General features: G+C 51.1%; 1 protein-coding gene across 2 annotated transcripts in view; it reads right to left on the bottom strand.

Annotated features, from left to right (window-relative positions):
* LOC105473813 (ankyrin repeat and SOCS box containing 1) overlaps positions 1-20,133 on the bottom strand; it is a 102,004-nt gene that overhangs the window by 16,708 nt on the left and 65,163 nt on the right. The gene's annotated exons all lie outside the window — the stretch shown is intronic.

Raw genomic sequence — 20,133 nt, 5'->3', positions numbered from 1 at the left:
TACACTAAAAAAAATTCCAAATATAATTGGGCTTTCTGTAATTTTTGTCATTGTTAAATCTGGCAACTTTACCCCTACCCAACACACACACACACAGACACGCGCGCGCACACACACACACACAGACACACACACACAGCTTATACATGTTTTTTTCCCATCTCTCTCTCAGGTGAGAACAGACAGCCAAAGAGCACCCCAGTTTTGAGAAAAGCTCTGACAGAGAACAAAAGCAGGGCCAGGAGCAAGTTACAGGAAAGACAAAGCTGGAAGAAAAGCCGAGGCATTTTTTCCAGCATCAAAGGGCTCAGTGATGCCCTGTGGGCGGCGTGCAGAGACCCACTCAGAGACTCGTCCTGTGGCAATTCAGGTCCCTGGGTGCAAACACAAACTCCTACAGTTTCCAGAGAAAAACAAGGAGGTTTCACAATGGATTGGGAACTAGGAAGATACTGGGACCTCTCAACCACAACCTCAGAAGCCAGAAACCAGCCAGGCACGGTGACTCACGCCTGTAATCCCAGCACTTTGAGAGGCTGAGGCACGCGATCGCCTGAGCTCAGGAGTTTGAGACCAGCCTGGGCAACGTGGCAAATCCCTATCTCTCCTAAAAAAAAAAAAAAAAAATACAAAAAAATTAGCCAGGCGTGGTGGTGGGCCCCTGTAATCCCAGCTACTTGGGAGGCTGAGGCATGAAAATTGCTTGAACCTGGGAGGTGGAGGTTGCAGTGAGCCAAGATTGCACCACTGCGCTCCAACCTGAACGGCAGAGTGAGATTCTGTCTCAAAAAAAAACAAAAAACAAAAACGCCAGAAACCAAGGAGCAGTGCCCGCAAAATTCCAAGGGAAATGATCTCCAATCTGGAACTCTAAGCCCAAACTGTAGAAAAGAAAGATATTTTCAGAACTGTAAGATCTGCCCAAGTCACCACCTATGCATCCTTTCTCAAGAGGTTCCTGGAGGATAGGAGCCGCCAAAGAGCCAACAGGTCAACCAGCAGAGAGGGAACCTGGGGGGCGGAATGGGGACCACTCAGCCCCAGCCAGCAGCAGAGGGGCTGCGGGGGGCAGGGACATCCCCAGCCAAGACCACCACCCAACAGCCTCCTTCCCTGGAGCAGGGTCCATGGCGTCAGGAGTGCACTCTTCACGGAGAGGAAACGGAGACATGGTTTGTAAGGACATTTATACAATTATGGGAGAGGCTGGGTTTGTTGTGGTGATAAACACATAAAAACAATGCAAATGAAAACATAACTAACTCCAGAGAAAACAAAAAGTTGTTCAGGTAAGGAGAAGTAATATTATTCTAATGGCTTGGCTGTGAATAGTAAACACCAACTATTCATCTTGGTGAAACGGTGAGATGCTGCTGGGAAAATGGAGGGATGGGATGTGTGTGTGTGTGTCTGTATGGGTGCATGTGTGTGTATATGTTAGAAAGAGACACACAGAGTGGCCGGGCATGGTGACTCATGCCAGTAATCCTGGCACTTTGGGAGCCTGAAGCAGGCAGATCACCTGAGGTCAGGAGTTCAAGACAGCCTGGCCAACATGGTGAAACCCCATCTCTACTAAAAATACAAAAATTAGCCAGGTGTAGTGGCACGTGTCTGTAATCCCAGCTACTTGGGAGGTTGAATGAGGCAGGAGAATTGCTCGAAGCCAGGAGGTGGAGGTTGCAGTGAGCCGAGACTGCGCCACTGCACTCCAGCCTGGGCAATGAGAGCACAGCTCCATCTCAAAAAAAAAAAAAGAAGAAGAAAGAAAAAAAGAAAGAGACACACAAAGAGACAGATAGAGAGCAGAGGACAGAATGTGGGTCAAGGGTGAAGAGCAAACTGGAGCTTGCCCTGAAGGAAGCCAACAGACGAAGCCCAAGGTGAAAAATCAGAAGTGGCAACATGAACATGTTATTCTAAGATATCCAGGCAAACATGAAAATAATTGGCTGAAAGACTAAAAGCGTTTGCCCCTGGAGAAGGAACTGTAGGACATCCCTGTGGAAGGGCTGCTGTTTTGCCTTTAAATTCTCTGCATGTATAACTGATTAAAAGAACAAGTAAATGTTTAAAGAAATAAAGTTTTCAAAAATGTAGGTAGGTGTGGAGTGAGAGCCAGGATAAGGATTGAGCCTTTTCAGCAATGGCTATGATTTAATATATGCCTTGGCAGGAAAGTGCAAACGTCTGGGGGTGGGTGTTGGCAATTGCACTGGGGAGGGCATTAGCCCTGGACCTTCATCTCACACACACACAGCCCTAGCACCCTAAATCACACAGATTCGCAGTGAAAATCGTTTGTAAGTACTGGCAGCTTCAGGCCAAAACCTCAGCGGCCTCCCTAAGTTCCTCCTATGTGGAAGGCTGAGGCCACCTGTTCCAGTTTCTTTTTGCTGCTGTAACAAATTACCACAGTTTAGTGGCTTAAAACAATAGGAACTTATTTTCTTACAATCTGAAGCTCAGAAATAAAAAATCAGTCTCGCTGGGCTACAATCAAGTTGCCAGCAGGGCTGGATCCTTGTGAAGGCTCCGAAGGAGAATGCGTTGCCCTGCCTGTCCCTGCCTGGAGGGCCTCCGCAGGATAATCTCCCCATCCCAGAATCCTTGACTCAGTCACATCTGCAAAGACCCTTGCTATGATCCCACTGTCTGTGTCCTCCCAGAATGCATGTGTTGAAACATAAACTCCCAATGTGATGGTGTTAGGAGGCAAAACTCTGGGAGGTGACAAAGTCACAAGCGTGGAACCCCATGGATGGGATTAGAGCCTCATTAAGGGGGCCCCAAAGCACCGCACTGGCCCTTCCACCGTGTGAGGACACAGTGAGAAGGTGTGTCACTAGCCTGCGAAGCAGAATTGGGGTCCTCTCCAGACACTGCCTCTGCCAGTGCCTTGATCTTAGACTTGCCAGGCTCCAGAACTGTGAGAAATACATTTCTGTTGTTTCTAAGCCACTCAATCTGCAGTGTTTTGTTATAGCAGCCAGAATGGACTAAGACAGAGGTCCCCAACCCCCCGGCCGTGGACCGGTACCCGACTGTGGCCTGTTAGGAAGCAGGCCACACAGCAAGAGGTGAGCGGCAGGTGAGCGAGCATTACTGCCTGAGCTGCCTGAGCTCCACTCCTGTCAGATCCTTAGATTCTCATTGGAGCATGAACCCTATTGTGAACCGCACATGTGCGGGATCTAGGTTGTCTGCTCCTTATGAGAATCTAATGCCTGATGATCTGAAGTGGAACAGTTTCATCCCAAAACATCCCCGTTCCCCTCGGGTCTGTGGAAAAATTGTCTTCCATGAAACTGGTCCCTGGTGCCAAAAAGGTTGGAGACCACTGGACTAAGACATCCTTTTGCCATCTAAAGTTATGGTCACAGGATCCAGGGATTAGGGTGAGAATATCTTTGGAGGTGGCCACACAGCCCACCGCAGCCCTGCTGTTGGTGACGTGGCAACAGAAGCCAGAGGTCAGAGTGACTCAAGGAGTGGGAGGTCCACGGATGAAGGAACACAAGGCATCTGCAGAAGTCAGAAAAGACAAAGAAATATATTTTCCCCTTAGAACCCCTAGAAGGATCCACTGTGGACTCCCGACCCCAGAAGCGTAAGAGAGAAAATGAGTGTTGTTTTAAGCCACTGGCTGTCTGGTAATTTGTGGCTGTAACCCTGGGAAGCGACGTGGCCTTGGGGTAGCGCCTTCCTGCAGCTGCCTTGGGGCACTAAGGGGCCTGGGAACCGAGCAGGAACCAGGAGACAGGCTGGGCTGTGCCTGTGGGTGGTTCTGGCTCCTGAGTCCAGGGGTGGCTCTGGGTGCCAAGCAGGGTCACGTGTCCGAGTCCCAGAGTCCACCAGGAGTGTCCAGGCATCTGGGACACCTGGCAGCGGCGGGAGGCCAGCTCCTTGGAAGCCACAGTGACCAGCGCACACAGGTCCTGCACAGAGGGCAGATGTGAGGGGCACCCAGTGTGGCCTCGGTCAACACACTACCTGGTCTCAGGCTCTCAAAAGTCATTTTAAGCTGAAGGGGGTCAGTGAATCACATCTGAGGGTGCAGGGGCCTTGGACCCTCCTGGCTAACAGAGTTCCTTAGGAGGGCAGAACCCCAAACAGAACCGCCTTGGAAAGTCCACCCAGTCACTGCGGGGTCTGGGCAGGGGTGGAGGTGCAAGGTCCCCAGATAGTCTCGGAGATTTTCACGCCATCTCAGCAGCACATTCAGAACTCAGCCTGCACCGGCTGCAACAAGAAGAAAGAATTATGACTTGTGACTTTGGAAAGCGAGAAGCTGCCCGGATTCCCCCTCCATGAGACATTTGGGGTGGGAAGTTCAGGGAGAATTTCAACTGCAAGACCAAGGTGATTTAGAAGGTAAAACATTTGCGTTTGTGTCAAATTTCCACACCTTCCCCCTCTGGATGCCGCCGCCCCTGCTTCCCACACAGCACGGCTCCCCCCACGGCCCGCCTGATGACAGCCGGCTTTGGGGGCTCACGTCTGCAGGTTAGAGCCCTCCCCACCCCGGCAGCCCCCTAGCCCCCTCGGGGCTCCACCCAAGCCCTTCCTCAGGCTGGATCAGATCCCCAGGCCACCCCGGGGTGGAAACTCGCCCTCCCGCTTGGCCCAAGCGCTCACACTGCCTCCATTGTCCGGGCAGCCCAGCTGGCCCGAGGCCAGCCTCACCCCAGCTATTACAGATTTTTCAAATCCTTCCATTTATGTATTTGGTTTGGTAGCTTTAGGTTGATGATGTACTTAATTTCACCACTATATTGAGTTTGAATGAGCTGAAAGGAAAAACATGCAAATAGAGAACAATGCCTGGCCAGCCCCCGCGAGCCCAGAAGACAGGTGTTTCCCATCGACAGTCCGCTGCGCGCCCTTGGCCATTTTCCTCCTGGAGCTAGGTGCACCCCAGGCGTTTTCTTTTAGGCAGCTTTGTGATCAGTGCAGGTCCCAGGGCCCAGCGGGACTCCCTTTGGGACTGCTCTTTCTTGGGATTTTAAATACAGCAGGGTTAGCAGGAGGTAGCAGGAGGGTTCCTCTGTCACATAAATATCTGATCCTCAGGGGTGGCAGCCTCCAAGTTTTTCCCACTCCTGGCAGACACAGAATAGCACGAAGATCTGTGGATAAAGAGGGCAATCTGCTCCTCAATCCACCCCTCCCTCAGTTTAGAATTTGACTCTGTCTACAGTTTTGCAAAAGTGGTTTTGTAAAGGTTGTAAAAGGATAGAATAGCAAAATAAAATGGTCCAGTAAGTAAACCCAGGTATTTTAGAGAAGTTGCTTCTCTCTAGGCTTCCTTTGATGGGGGGCCTTGCTTCAGGCCAGTGACAGACGCTTGCCTCGGTGGAGGGCCGAGGCGGTCACCTCTCCAGGTTCAAGACCTGAGCGCACTCCAGCCACACCAATGGCCTGAGTTCCAGGGCACTGTGTCCACACCTCAGCCATAGAGCCAGCTGCCTGGGTGGGTGACCACACAGCTCCACAGTGCCCATGCTCGGAAGGGACCCCGCACATGGTGGCCATAGTTCTGTGGTCACTGTCTTGAGATTCTTCATAATTTTCTTTGAATTTGTGTTTCGTAAATAAAGTCTGATGGGCCAGTAGAGCTCGCAGCTCCCAGCAGCCCCACCTTCACAGGATGTGTGCTCTGCCCTCACCTAGCACCTGGGCGGGAGGGTCCGGATCAGGCGCACACAGCCTGCCTCCCACCCTGAGTGCCAAGTCACAATATAGGCCGGGCTCCTGTGTGGGCCATGCATTTGCACAGCTCTGCTGTGGGGGTGGGGAGAGGGTCTGCCACCCAGCCCAGAGGCCTCTGCGCTTGGAAACAGCCACAGAAATCCAAGCAAGCCCTGGCCTCAGGACATATGTCTACAAAGCCCAGCCTAGGCTCTGCCACCTCAGCCCAGAGTCCCCTGCACTTGGAAACGGCCCTCCCATCCAAGCAGGCCCAGAGAAGAACCACCGAGAAGACCTACAAGACACCCCATCCAGACCATCCGCATCCCTGTCTCCACCCTGAGCTGCATGGCACTGCATCGCACCCCTTTGTGGCACTCACTGTGATGAAATGGTGCACACTGAATTTTTTTTTTTTTTTTTTGGCACAGGGTCTCCCTCTCTCACCCAAGCTGGAGTGCAATGGCACAATCTTGGCTCATTGCAACCTCTGCCTCCTGGGTTCAAGCAATTCTCCCTCAGCCTCCTGAGTAGCTGGAATTATAGGCACATGCCACCACAGCCCAGCTAATTTTTGTATTTTTAGTAGAGACACGGTTTCACCATATTGGTCAGGCTGGTCTTGAACTCCTGACCTCAGGTGATCCACCCACCTTGGCCCCCCAAAGTGCTGGGATTACAGGCATGAGCCACTGCGCCTAGCCCGAATTCTTTACAGACACATACGGTGAGAGAAGTCCAGCTGCATCCAGGCTCTGCTAGTCACTTGCTGAGTGACCACAGGGAGTTTCTTAACCTCTCTGTGCATCGGTTTCCTCACCAAAAAGACAGAGGAGACAGACTCTCTGCGTCAATGGGACAATGCATGTGAAGAGCCTGGCCCAGCACCCAGCTGACACCTCATGGGACTCTGGAGCGACTTGTTCCTCTCCTGCACCTGCATGCACACCTGTGCTTGGCTGCACACACACACACTCATGTACACACACACACGCATCACACTCATGCACACACATGCACACATGTGCACACACACATATGCACACGGACACACTCATGCACACACACACACATGCACGTGCACACAGAGATGCGTGCGCAGACATGCACACACACTCATGCACATGTACACACTCCGTGCACACACATACATGCACACAGAGATGTGTGCAGACATGTGTGCACACACACACACATGCACACAGAGATGTGTGCAGACGTGTGCACACACACACCCTCTCGGTGAACACAAGCCATACTCTACACTTGTGTTTCTTACAAAGTCCAAACGTGGGCCTTGAAAATCCCAGGCAGGAAACAGATATTTGTTAAATAAATAAATGAATAATACACTCTTTACATCATGATTTTCTTCCTTCTGATAAGAGGAGATTCTACTCTTGTCCTGCTTTGTAACTGCATCCTTTACTAATCTGAGACTTAACATACATATTTTTGTTTTATTTCTAATACAGTCTAACTTAACCAACAACCCCAGGCCAGAAGCTGTCCACAGGATATTTGCTGTATGCTCAGAGGTGGGTGACCTCTGAAGCCCTCGCAGAACTGAGCATACAGTAAAGGTGTCAGAAAAGTGGTTGTGCCAATGAATAAGTGAATGGATGAGTGAATGGATGAGTGAATGAATGAGTGAACAGGTGAGTGAATGGGTGAGTGAATGGATGAGTGAGTGGGTGAGTGAATGAGTGAGTGGATGAGTGAATGGATGAGTGAATGGATGAGAGAATGGATGAGTGAATGGATGAGTGAATGGATGAGTGAATGGAAGAGTGAATGGAAGAGTGAATGGATGAGTGAATGGATGAGTGAATGAATGAGTGGATGAATGAATGGATGAGTGAATGGATGAGTGAATGGATGAGAGAATGGATGAGTGAATGGATGAGAGAATGGATGAGTGAATGGATGAGTGAATGAATGAGTGGATGAGTGAGTGAATGGCCTGGTGTCTTCATGGCCAATAGGATTTGTCTCCACACCAGCTTGGAGCTCTATAGAGGGTGGTCATGAGGCTGAGTCTGTCCTCCATGAAGAGGGGTTGCTGACAGGCTGATGGTGTCTGCCCTGGTGTGAGAGGTGGCTGTTGGGTCATTGATGGGCTGGTGGTCTCTGTCCTAGCGTGGAGGTGGCCGTGGGGTTGTTGACAGACTGACAGTGTCTGTTCTGGCATAGGAGGTGGCTTTGGGGTCACTGACGGGCTATGGTATCTGTCCTGGCATGGGAGGTGGCCGCAGGGTCACTGACGGGGTGGTGGTATCTGTCCTGGCATGGGAAGTGGCCGTGGGGTCACTGATGGGCTATGGTGACTATTCTGGCATGGGATGTGGCCAAGGCAAGAGAGGGCTTCACGTATACCAGCCCAGAGAGCCCTTCTAATTTTAAAGATAAGAAAACTGAGGCCCAGAGAGAAGAGCGAGATCCTAAAGATGAGCCCAGATTGGTTTGAGTGGAGAAAGAAGAACGAGCATGGCATGCACTCCAGGAACTCCATAGCCCGGGGGTGAGACGAACATCTCCAATCTGAGCTCAGTAATGCAAATAAGAGGCAGCGGATCTTGTACGGCCTGGGCCGGTTTCCGCCACCCAGTAGTTACCATATTGCAGGGAGCTGGGTTCGATATGAAGGAAACGGTCAATAGCTCTTTCAATACCCTAAACCCACTCAGGCTGCCAACACCGCATTCTGCAGGGTAGTTTCCATTCCCTTAGTCAAAAAAAAGAAGAGAAATCACTTCATGTGAAACTACAAATGAGATTAATATAGATTTTTAAAGTTTATTTTGCTCTGACTAGGACCCCAATAACTATATGTATCTGTTAAATAAATGCAGCCCCGGAGTATTATTTCATGAAGCTTCGGAGTCCTCTAAATTCCTTGCCAGCCCCAGCCCTGTGAAAAGAACAGAATTCAAGAACCACAAGAGCATGCACTTGGCGGGGCAGCCACGCTGGTGACAGGGCCCTTTGTGTGACTCCACATACTTTGGCTTGGGGCGGAGAAAACACTTCTGCCAAAAGGGTTATTATTACCTGAACCGTGATTCACGCGAGTGTTTCCCGGGAGGGGTGTTTTATTATGATTTCTCAGCTCTCAGCTCCTTCTTGCCCCCGAAGTGGGGCTGGGCTGCATTCCTGTGATACTGGGCTGTTCATAAAACACAAACGGTCCATTCACTGTGCCCCAGGGGCCGCTGGAGGATGACTCCTACCTCCCACCTGGCCCTCCAGCCACAGTCCTCGCCCCAGGGGAGCTGGCCTGGGGGTCCCCATAGTGAGCCTGGCTGCAGCGGCCGCCTCCTGGCATCAAACCTCTTTTCCGTCTGTCCTAAGTGGCCGACCTTCCACAGTCACAGAAAACAGCCATTATGGATGGCACTGCAGGACCCTCATTCCACAGGAAGGAAAGGAGGCCACCTCTGTACCGGATTCCAGGACTGGGCACATGCGTGTGGTCAGGTCCCCTCAGTGTGTCCTGGCTGTGCCGACGGCACCATCGGGCTGGCCTGCTTCCGCCTTGCCCAGCCCCTAATGATGTCAAAGGAGGACACGGACCATGCACCGAGAAAAGGAATCTTACTCACAAGTAAGGTTTGCAGGAGGGTCAAACTGGAGAAAGATGGCTCACAAGGAAACATACACCGGGCATTTAAAGATGAGACACAGGCCTGGCACAGTGGCTCACTCCTGTAATCCCAGCACTTTGGGAGGCCGAGGCGGGCAGATCACGAGTTCAGGAGTTCAAGACCAGCCTGACCAACATGGCGAAACCCCGTCTCTACTAAAAATACAAAAATGTAGCCGGGCGTGGCGGGCGCCTGTAATCTCAGCTACTCAGGAGGCTGAGGCGGGAGAATCGCTTGAACCCGGAAGGCAGAGGTTGCAGTGAGCTGAGATGGCACCACTGCACTCCAGCCTGGGTGACAGAGTGAGACTCTGTCTCCAAAAAAAAAAAAAAAAAAAAGATGAGACACAGACAAGATCCCATAGCTATCAAGTTTACAGCAGGTCTACTCCTGCTTTTTGGTAGAAAAATGGCCATTTTTAACATGATTCTCCTACCTGGACGGTCAAGCGAACGTTCCTACACCCAGCATTGCAGGCGTCAGAGAGACTTACAGGAAGGGTCCAGGTTTCTTTATTTGGGGGCGTGGAGCTTACGCCCCTGGAGCTGTGTGGGCCTCCAGCCTCACCCACCTCCACAACTCACTTCTCACAGCCCCGTCTCTCTGCCCCACAGGAGCGAAGCGAGACCCACTTTCTTCCTGAAGCAAGAACCCTCGTGCAGGAGCGCAGAGCCCAGTGGGAAGGGGCTTCCTATGCGGCTGCGGGCTCTGGGGAGGCTGAGGTGGCTCCCTCGAGTTCTGCCGCTCTCCCCAGAGATGACGGCTTCTTCCAGGAAACACGGCCCCACAGCTAGCTCGCCCAGGAGGAGGCCACTCATCCATCTGAAACACAGTGCCCTCCCTCTCGGAGGAGGCTGGCCTTGCTTCTCTTCATCAGGACCACACCCTCCCAGGAGCCACCTGAGCATCGCTGCCCCTCGCCCAGCCCCATCTCACCCTCAGACCTGCATGTCCCACACGGCGGCTGCCAGTCACAGGAGGCCACCAGGCACACGATACAAGGAAGCTGTCACAGATAGGCTACCAGTGTCAAAATCATACCACATGTCAAAGACTCGGGGTGAAAAGGAAGCACGGTATCACATTCACAATTTTACATTAATCATAGATTGAGATAGCATTTTAAACAGAGAGTTGAATAAAATACATTGTTAAAATGGATGGCCCCTGTTTCTTTTTCCTGTTTTAATGCAGCATAGACACAGTAAGAAGGAGCCACAGCAGGTGCCATTAACAGACGTGGCCTGCATGTGTGTGCAGTGTTCACCACTGTCCTAGACCATCCCAGCCACACTCAGCTCCGTATTCACCCCCCAGCTTGGCACAGAGCACCTGCCCCTGCTGGTGACTGGGTCCAGAAGGTCAGAAACTCCCTGAAGTGAAGAGTGGCCTCAGGGAGCCTGGATCGGAGGCCTCGTGTCCAGCCAGCCTCCGCCCTGGGACAGTCCTGAGACCTCCTTGGTCAGCCCCTCTCCTGGTGCCCTTAGGGACCCACCTTTCCCCCAGTCCCCACGCTGCCAACCCAACTTCCTCCCCAACCCCCTGCCCCCCCTTCATCAGAAAAACAGGAGCCTCTGCTGGAACCCCCTTCCGAGTGGCCCCTTGAGGACTAGGCCTTGCCTGGAATTTCCCAGTCCTCTGTAGAGCCGCCCCTCCCTGAGTGCAGGGCTCAGAGGGGCTTCCTCCACCAGGCCTCCAGACAGCACCCCACTCACTCCATCTCTACCCCGTACCCTGCTTCCTAGCTCTTAACCCCATCTGATAGTCAATCTTCAGTTATTTTTCGTGACGCCTCTGTCCTTCCACTAAAATACAAGCTCCCTGCAGGCCCAGACTTTCACTGCCCTTCACAGCCTGGAAGATAGACAGTGAGAGCCCCATGTGGCCCGTGTCCCCACATCCCCATGTGCAAAGGTGCCTGTGTCTCAAAGGCCAAGGGGCTTTTCTGTCGCAGGCCTCCACCCACACTCACCAGTCTCCCTAAGCTCCATCCACTCCCCTTCCCGTCTCCATGCTTCCCCATCCTGGGTCTCTCCCCCAGCTCACTCAGGGTCTCAGCCCTCTCTCTGTGTCTGCCTCTGCTGCCTTCTCCTCCATCCTCCCGTCTTCTGAGTGAAGCTCCCTAAGTGGCAGTGTCCCCAGGGCCCACCCACTCCCTGCGGCTCTGTCCGGGGAGCTCGCTGATGTCCATACTTGAGCCCCTGGGATCCTGAGGAGTGTTTCTGAGGATATTAAACTGGATTGGGGTGGACACATTATCATGAGCTTACGGGACAGGCTGAAGTCAGCAGGTATTTCAAACCCTGCTCTGGCTGTGGCTTCTCCCGCCTGGACAGGTAGTGTCAGCTCTCCAAAAGCTAAGGTCCTCACGCATCAGGATACCAGCTGCCTCTAGGGTGCCTGGGCCAGCACCACCCTCACAAGAAGCCAGGAGTCCACTCCGGACCAATGGCCACATGAGACTCTTGGAGAGCCAGGGGAAGGGTGGGGACAGACTCACTGCCTCCTTCTCTCCGTAAATGCCCCCGCCTTTCTGTGGGATGTTGGTGGTTATGGTGCCAGGAAGGGAAGCACGTGGGATCTGCCACCTCCTTGACACCCTCTTCCTTCCAGCTGCATGGAGAAGCAACGCACCTGTTCCCAAGATGCCAGTGAGCACACACAAGGTCAATAAGCTCACCCAGTTCTTGATTCCACACAAAAAAATCCACACATTATCCTCTCTGCCCCCCACTGTTCAGAACCAGCCTGGTCCTCTGGAGCAGAGGCACCCGAATGTCCCGTGGGCACCACAGCAGGACCCGCACGCCATTCTCCATCATCCCCCAAATCTGATCATCAGCAACAACCTCTCTTCTGTCTGCTTTGCTGTCCAGTCCAGAACCTTCTCTTCTTCAGCACCTCTCAACCCTCAGTCAGACGGTCTCCAGCCTTGCTCACTTAGCTCCTACATATTTCCGGAATCCCCCGCCCAGCCCTCTTTACTCTGCCCTATCCCAAACCTGGCATCTCACCACGACTGTGGCAGCCTCTCCCCATCTGTCACTTCTTTTCAGAGGCTCCTCCCCAAAGGGTCCTCACAGAGACCTATGTCCAGGGTAAGGCACCGTGAACGTTGTCAGAAGCAAAATGGAGTTGCTTGTGTTTAAAAAATACCCTGACAAATAGAGCCAGGGAAGGGCATGGAGAGAGGTTTCTCATGCACAAATGCCTGACAACAGAAAGTATCACAAAAGACTGCGAAAACCACCACCTAGGCCGGGCGTGGTGACTCACACCTGTAATCCCAGCATTTTGGGAGGCCCAGGAGGGTGGATCACTTGAGGTCAGGAGTTCAAGACCAGCCTGGCCAACATGGCAAAACCCTGTCTTTACTAAAAATACAAAAACTTAGCTGGGCGTGGTGGTGCACACCTGTAATCCCAGCTCATCGGGAGGCTGAGACAGGAGAATCGCTTGAACCCCAGAGGCGGAGGTTGCAGTGAGCTGAGATCGCACCACCGCACTCCAGCCTGGGCGACAGAGTAGGACTCTGTCTCAAAAAAAGAGAAAAGAAGAGAGGCGAGGAGAGGGGAGGGGAGGGAGAAAAAGAAAAAGAAATGAAACCCACCAAGAAATCCACCACCTTGCACAAAGGCCGTGGCACAAAAAAATATCTGTGAGGACATCTGCCCAGCAACTGCCTGACCAGCCGTGGACTGGCATCACCCTTGTGACTGATCTTTGTAGCCATGGATAATTATCCCAAAACAATGACATGATCCTCCTCGTTTTAGTGGCCAGTGTCTTCTCCCTCCCTGAGGGCGCACATGGCTTACTCTGGCACACGTGCTCCCGCTGCAGTGCTCCATTCCCAGACACATTCCATTTTCTTTCAGAGTCTCCCTCTGTGCGTTATTTCGGTTAACAGGGCCTGGTGCTTTTGGGGCTATACCATCCTGTGAGCTCCCGTTCACCCACAGGATAAAAGTCCAAATGTTTAGTTAGTTTTTGAATCAGAAACAAGTCTCTCAATATCTCAAGTCAGGAATTTACTATGAATCTATGTACCATAGAACTTGAAGTATAATTAAAAAAAAAAAAAAAAGACTTTGTCTTCCTTGAATGTCCTCCTTGCTAAGTAAGCTCAGATTCCCCCAGGAATGAGATACATCAGTGGAGAAGAGAACTTCTCTGCAAGGAACCAATGGTAAGAAAAGGCCCGAGGCATCAGCTCCAGCACCTTCCATCCAGACACTGTCCTCCAAGAAGACACTTGGCTACTTATGCCAAATTGCACAGATTAACGCCCACCACCTCTGTCTGGAGCAGTGGAGAGCAATGTTCTTAAAACCTGCATGAAGAGAATCTGAGTGATTAAAAGATATTCTATGCACAAGAAAGGGTCTTCTAAGTGTTCAGTCCAAGCCCTGGTGAACAGAACAAGATCTAGACTGATGCCCAGCGTGAGAGCCCTTAGGATGTGCTGCCTGGAAGGTCCAGCCCTTTAATCATAACAATTAGGAAACTGAGGTTCAGAAAGGGCAGCTGGCTTTCCCAAGCCACTACAGCTGCCTAGTGGCAGAATCAGATTGCAGCTGGGGCTTGAGGGTGATTCCCTTTTGTCCTCTATTTCACTGGGTTTTTTAGTAACATAGGTGGAGGCAGAATGGAAGAAACTGGAATATTCATCTGCTTTTGCTCAGCTTGGAGCAAGGGAAGGAGGAGGACGCCGAGGAGGAGGAAGCAGACATTGGACATGCCAGCAAAATAGAACCCGGTTCCTTGATTTGTACGGATATGTGGTAGGGGTAATAACCAGGCACATATTTTTCCCCCAGTTTTGAAAGAGGTGGTAGGACAATGGCCCGGGATGTGGAAACTGCCATGCATGAATCAAAACCAGTGTTCCCTGGAGCGGCCCAGTCTGGGGAAGGGCTTGCCTGGCCTTTCTGTGTCATCACACAGTCTCTGCCTCCCTTTGACCCCCAGGCGGTGGAAAAGACCCTCTCTGTGAATATGAGGTGGGCAACTGTATGTTTCCCCACGAGAATGTCACTAGAGGGACAGAGAAGAGCCGAGAATCTTGTGAGAGCTGCTCAGGCACGCGGAGTTTGTCTGCGAGTCAGCACCCTGCACATGTTTGACGTGTGAATGAATGGTGTGAGAGCATCCAGGAACCCAGACGACATCATTGTTCCCTAGAGGCAAATGGCAGGGATTGTCTTTGTGACAGCAACAATGAGAGGAGAGCAAACAGGGATCCCCTCTCTTCACCCATGTGGCTGCGGCCTGTGTCACAGACAGACAAGCACTCAGGAGCAGAAATGTATGTGGGCAGAGAGAGGGCCAAGGGTTCGGGGACTCTGCAGGTCTTGCCACCTCCACATTTCATCTTCAGAATACACCGACCGAGCCTCCCCGCTGTGCGGCACAGAAAAGGAAGTGAAATAAAAAGGGCTAAGGTCGTTTTCAGCTTCCTTCTGCACCTGGAAACCTCATCGCTGCCTCCCTTCCTAGGATGGCTCAGGTTAGATGAGCAGAGACAGGAAGCCTGCGGCCTGCACGGGCTGCCGGGAGAGCAGAGCCTGCACCTTGCCCACCTGCACGCTCACCTCCTGCGCTTTCCCCATCTGCTTGGACACTTAAACAGACCTCTGGGAGGGACTTCTGGTACGAAAAACAGTCACTGGACCAGCTCAAAGCCGGAGCCAAATAGGAAGGGGGACGCACAGGTTGCATTTTTCGGGTATTAATTGTGTGAAATGCACAGGGTTGCGATTGTTCTGTTCCTTTCCTCGCATCAGCCCTCCTAGGGCTGAATGAATGTAAACATACAAAGCTGCATGGGAAATTCTGGCCAAAATATTTACATAGAGGTTTATGAGCAAAAGAGCCGTGGTATGGCTCAGATCTGTTGCCACTGGCCCGTTGAGTCCTTGCTCAGATTCATTTCAGCTTTAAGGCAGCCTTCTGCTCATTCTCTAATTTCTTCAACCTAATTACTGTGTAGCACTTGGTGAAACACGATTGCATTTTAATTTTTCTGATTATCAAGGCAATGCATGTGGATATTAGCTTCCAGAAAGGTGAAGCAGACCTACGTTCCCTTTTCCTCTGCTAAGTACAACTAAAAGCCCTGGACATTGTATGTAAACCGAACATGATAACACCCTGGGCTGGGTGTGGTGGCTCATGCCTGGAATCCCAGCACTTTGGGAGGGTGAGGCAGGAGGATCGCCTGAGCCCAGGAGTTCCAGACCAGCCTGGGCAACACAGCAAGACCCCATCTTTACGAATAACAAATAAAAAATGAGCCAGGCATGGTGGTACACTCCTGTAGTCTGAGCTACTTGGGAGTTGAGGCAGGAGGATCACTTGAGCCCAGGAGTTCCAGGCTGCAGTGAGTTATGATCGTGCCACTGCACTCCAGCCTAGGTGACACAGCAAGAATCCATCTCAAGAAAAGGAAAGGAAAGGAGAGGAGAGAAGAGGAGAGAAGGGGAAGGGGAAGGGGAGGGGAAGGGGAGGGGAAGGGGAGGGGAAGGGGGAGAGGGGAGGGGAGGACCCTGAAAGGTAGAGAGAAGAAGGTGGACCAGCTAGGAACCTTAGGATCCAAGGAAGGACACAATGGTGGGTTCCCTGGCTTTTCTTTTTGTCTCATATATCCCAGACTTAGAGATAAAGAAGTCTGCCACCCAGAAATGTCAACAGGCACAGACCACAAAAACTCCAGCAAAAGCTTGCTCTCTTTAGCCAAAGAATCAAGAAAGGTGCAGTCTCACAGGGCAGAAAACTGAGACAATAACTGTTCTCCAGCCAAACACTGCAGGGAGGACTGTGGACCCACCTCACACTGAGAGCAAGGGCCGAGTGGGGAGCCCCAGACTTCCACCCTCAAGAAGCTTTAATGAGGCACACCTCTCCCTCCCCAACCAGGAAGGGGAGATCTTTAACATAATCCAGGGAAAACAAGGCCACCCCCACCCTAGCATCAATGGTGCCAGGGCAGTGTCAAAAAGGGCCAGCTAAGAAGAAGGATTAGATAAGATGGAGACCCTCATAGCATAAGATGAAATTGTCCAGGTTGCAAGTAAAAATCCCTCATCATACCAAGAACCAGGAAGATCTCAAACTAAACAGGAAAAGACAGCCTGTAGATGCGGACTCTGAGGCAACAGAGATGCTAGAATTGACAAAGATTTTAAAGCAACCATGATAAAAATGCTTCAAGGAGCAATTACAAACATGATTGAAACAGATGAAAATTGAAAGTTTCAGCAAAGAAACAGAATATACCTTCTAAATGGAAATTTATGAATTAAAAAGTAATAACTGAAATATAAAGCTCAGTGAGTAAACTCAACAGCAGAGGGGAGAAGTCAGAGAAAAAGGTCAGTGAATGGAAAGACAGCACAACAGAAACCACCCACATTAAACGGTGGAGAGAAAATGAACTGAAAGACAGAGAGGCAGAGTCTCAGGGGCCTGTGGAATAGTAACAAAAGACCTCCTATTCATGTCACTGAAGTCCTGGAGGGAGAAGAGAAAAAGGGAGAGGCTAAACATTCCTATTTTTTGAAAATGTAATTGCCAAAAACACCCCCAATTTGGAAAAAGACATAAACCAACAGATTCAAGAAACTGAGAAAACCTCAAACTGGATAAGCCCAAAGAAATACATGCCAAGATACATCATAGTTCTGAAAACTAAGGACAAAGAAAAAAATCTTGAAAATAACAGAAGAAAAATAACGTCTTTTAAAATTGTAACCGATTTCTCATAAGAAACCAAGGAGGCCAGAAGGAAGTAGCAAAATATTTTTCAAGTGCTGGGGAAAAAAACAAACTGTCTGCCCAGAATCCGATACTCGGGGAAACTATCCTCCAGGAAAGAAGGAAAAATTGAAAATAAGGAGAATACGTCATCAGCGGACCTACCTAGAAGAATGGCTAAAGAAAATGCTCTAATCAGAAAGAAAATAATGAAAGACGGAAACTGAGAACATCAGGAAGGGAGAAAAACACACATAAGAAAATATATGAATCAATACAATAGGCTTTCCTTCTTTTGAGTTTTCTAAATTATGTTTGATCGTTGAAATGAAATCATAACACTGCGCAATATGGTTCTAAATAGATTTGAAGGAAATATTTTAAAGCAATTCTTTCAGAAATGGAGAGTGGTAAAGGAAAATACAGAGAAGCAAGGCTTCTACCCTTCATTCGGTTTAGCAGAGAGAAAGCAGTTCAACCATGTCTGAACTTGGCATCCAGTGTCAGGACAACAGTGGCCGCACTCACACACTACGAAGGGTCAAAATCTCCATCCTAGGGGCTCATCAGGCCCCTCTCCACCAGAGGAGGCAGACCCACATTGCTGGGAGGAATCCCTTTTCCTGGCAGAGGGTTTTCTACCACCTCTTCAAATCAGGCGGAAAGCCACATGCCTCTTGCTGAACATCGCCTGGGAAACAAGAAACTAGGGCCGCCTGAAATTGCCCCCTGAATCTAAGAGGTGGCGTCTGTCTGGGAAATGACTAGGGAACACGTAAAAGAGTCATCTCTGCCTGCCTAGGCTTTGTATTAGCCAGTCACTACTATTAGCTCCTCGCTGGCCTCACTGAGGCTATCCTGACACCACGGATTCATGGGCCCCTAAGCTGAGGCCAAGGTATGGGTTCAGGGTATGGTCAGTCGAAGAGTCTCCTGTGCAGGTACCGCTGTGGCAGGTAGCAGAATCATAGTCCAAATGAAGAACAAGAATGTGAGAATAAGGAAGAGTCAGTGCCCCAGAGTCATGAGTAGGAAGGAGGTCATGTGAGGCATGGATGTCCTAAAGGGATTCAGAGTAATTGTATGAAGAGGGGTCTTGGGAAGTTAGTAGCTGAATGGGAAGGGAAAGGGTGCAGAATCTTGGGTGAGCCCAGTCAGTGGCTCCCCAGCCACCAGTTGGCTTGTGTACAAAACAAGATGGCTACCTTGCCTCAGAGAGGTGATTTCTGAACTCCCACTCTTCCGCTATGGGGATGGGGTAAGGCGGGATCAGTTTCAAAGACTCTGGTGTTCAGACAGCAAATTCTCTTTTAAAATAGGCCAGGCACAGTGGCTCATGCCTGTAATCCCAGCACTCTGGGAAGCCGAGGTGGGAGAATTGATTGAGCCCAGGAGTTCAGGACCAGCCTGGGCAATGTAGCAAAACCCTGTCTATTCAAACAATTGTAAAAATTAGCTAGGTGTGGCGGCACATGCCTAGACTCCCAGCTGCTCCAGAGGCTGAGGCAGGAAGATGTCTTGAGCTCAGGAGTTCTAGGCTGCAGTGAACCATGATTGTGCCATTGCATTCCAGCCAGGGTGACAGAGCCAGACCCTGTGTCCAAAATAAAATTGTTAAAAATAGGGGCCATGAGGACAAAATGAATCTGAATTTTTAAGAGGTGAGCTGAGAGAGGATGCTAAATCACAAAGCATCCCTGGGTTTGATAACAGGTCTGAAGACAAGATTTCAGAGGCGGGGGGGGACAGCGGGAGGAAATACGGCATGGAACCACAGATCTGTCTGTGCTGGGAGAGCACACCTGGAAGGTGAAGCCTGGTGTCTCCTGGACATCCCCCCATGCACCTTTTCCCCTTGCTGATTTAAATCTGGATCTTTTCATTGTAATAAACAGCAACTGTGAGCATCCAGCTTTTCCTGAGTCCTGTGAGCCTTTCTGGTAAATCACTGAGCATGAGGATGGTCTTGGAGGCCCCCTGTACCCAGAGGTGGTTTATGAGGTCCCAGACTGGCTGAGCTCTGTCAGTGCAGAAGCACTTCCTCTGGCTGCCCCCACTGTCACCTGCTGAGAGGTCACATGTGCTGCCCACTCGTTCATCCAGGACTGACCTCCTCCAGTGGGCCAGGTGATCCCTTCCTGCCCCTCCACAGCAAGGTCTCACCCTGCTCAGGATCCTGGGCCTGCAGGGGAACCTGAGGCCGCAGAGGGAAATAGGGCTGAGAGGGCTTGAGAACCACTGCTGTAGAAGTATTTAAACAATTGTTTATGTCCAGCTATTTTCATTTCTTTACATCTACTTTTGTTTTATCAGAGTGGTACACGCACACACACATGCACCACAAAAGCCAACTTCCCAGAGGTACAAATGAAGAAATATCCCAGAATGCAGTCAAGGAGCTTCAAGTGGGCAGATCTGCAATGGACCAGAGCTCAAGGCAGTGACGCCCCCACCATGCCCAATGCACAGGGAAGGCGGGCGTCAGAGAGGACTTTAGCTCCACATGGAGGTCTGCAAGCCCAGGCTGAGCAGGACTGTCTCCGCTCCGGCAGGCTCACTGTGGTGCCCGAGCTGCCCCTGAGCTTGGCCTCCACCCTGCAGATTCTTTGGGGAGGCCCTGGAACAGCTGGGGGGCTCTCATCCTCTCTCACCTAACAGGCCAAAGAACCATCCAGGCCCCAGTGTTAGCTTGGGGTGGCCCGGCAGGTTGAGGGGCTCCCATCCTCCTGCAGAAGAGTGGCATTAGACCTGGACGTCAGACACAGGGCAGGGGCACATTTTCCACCACTGGGTCTCCGGCAGTCTTTGAGGGCCCTGCCACAACCACAGTGTCTAGAGCAAGGCTTGGCACACAGAGATGCCCATCCAACCACAAACAGAGGAGGCCACTGCAGAGAGAGGAGGCAGAAGATGCCCAAAAGAAAGAGGGCTCAGGAATCCCAGAGCTGGTCGTTCCTATTTCCTGTGGCTGCAGGGAGCCCAGCCAGCCTCCTGCAGAGAGCACAGCTCTGAACGCCTGGGCACATCACAGCCACTTCATTTT

Source organism: Macaca nemestrina, chromosome 11 (genome assembly GCF_043159975.1).
Source record: "Macaca nemestrina isolate mMacNem1 chromosome 11, mMacNem.hap1, whole genome shotgun sequence".
NCBI lineage: Eukaryota > Metazoa > Chordata > Mammalia > Primates > Cercopithecidae > Macaca > Macaca nemestrina.
The sequence above is the reverse complement of the archived record's forward strand: the minus strand, read 5'-3'. Positions and strand labels throughout refer to the sequence as shown.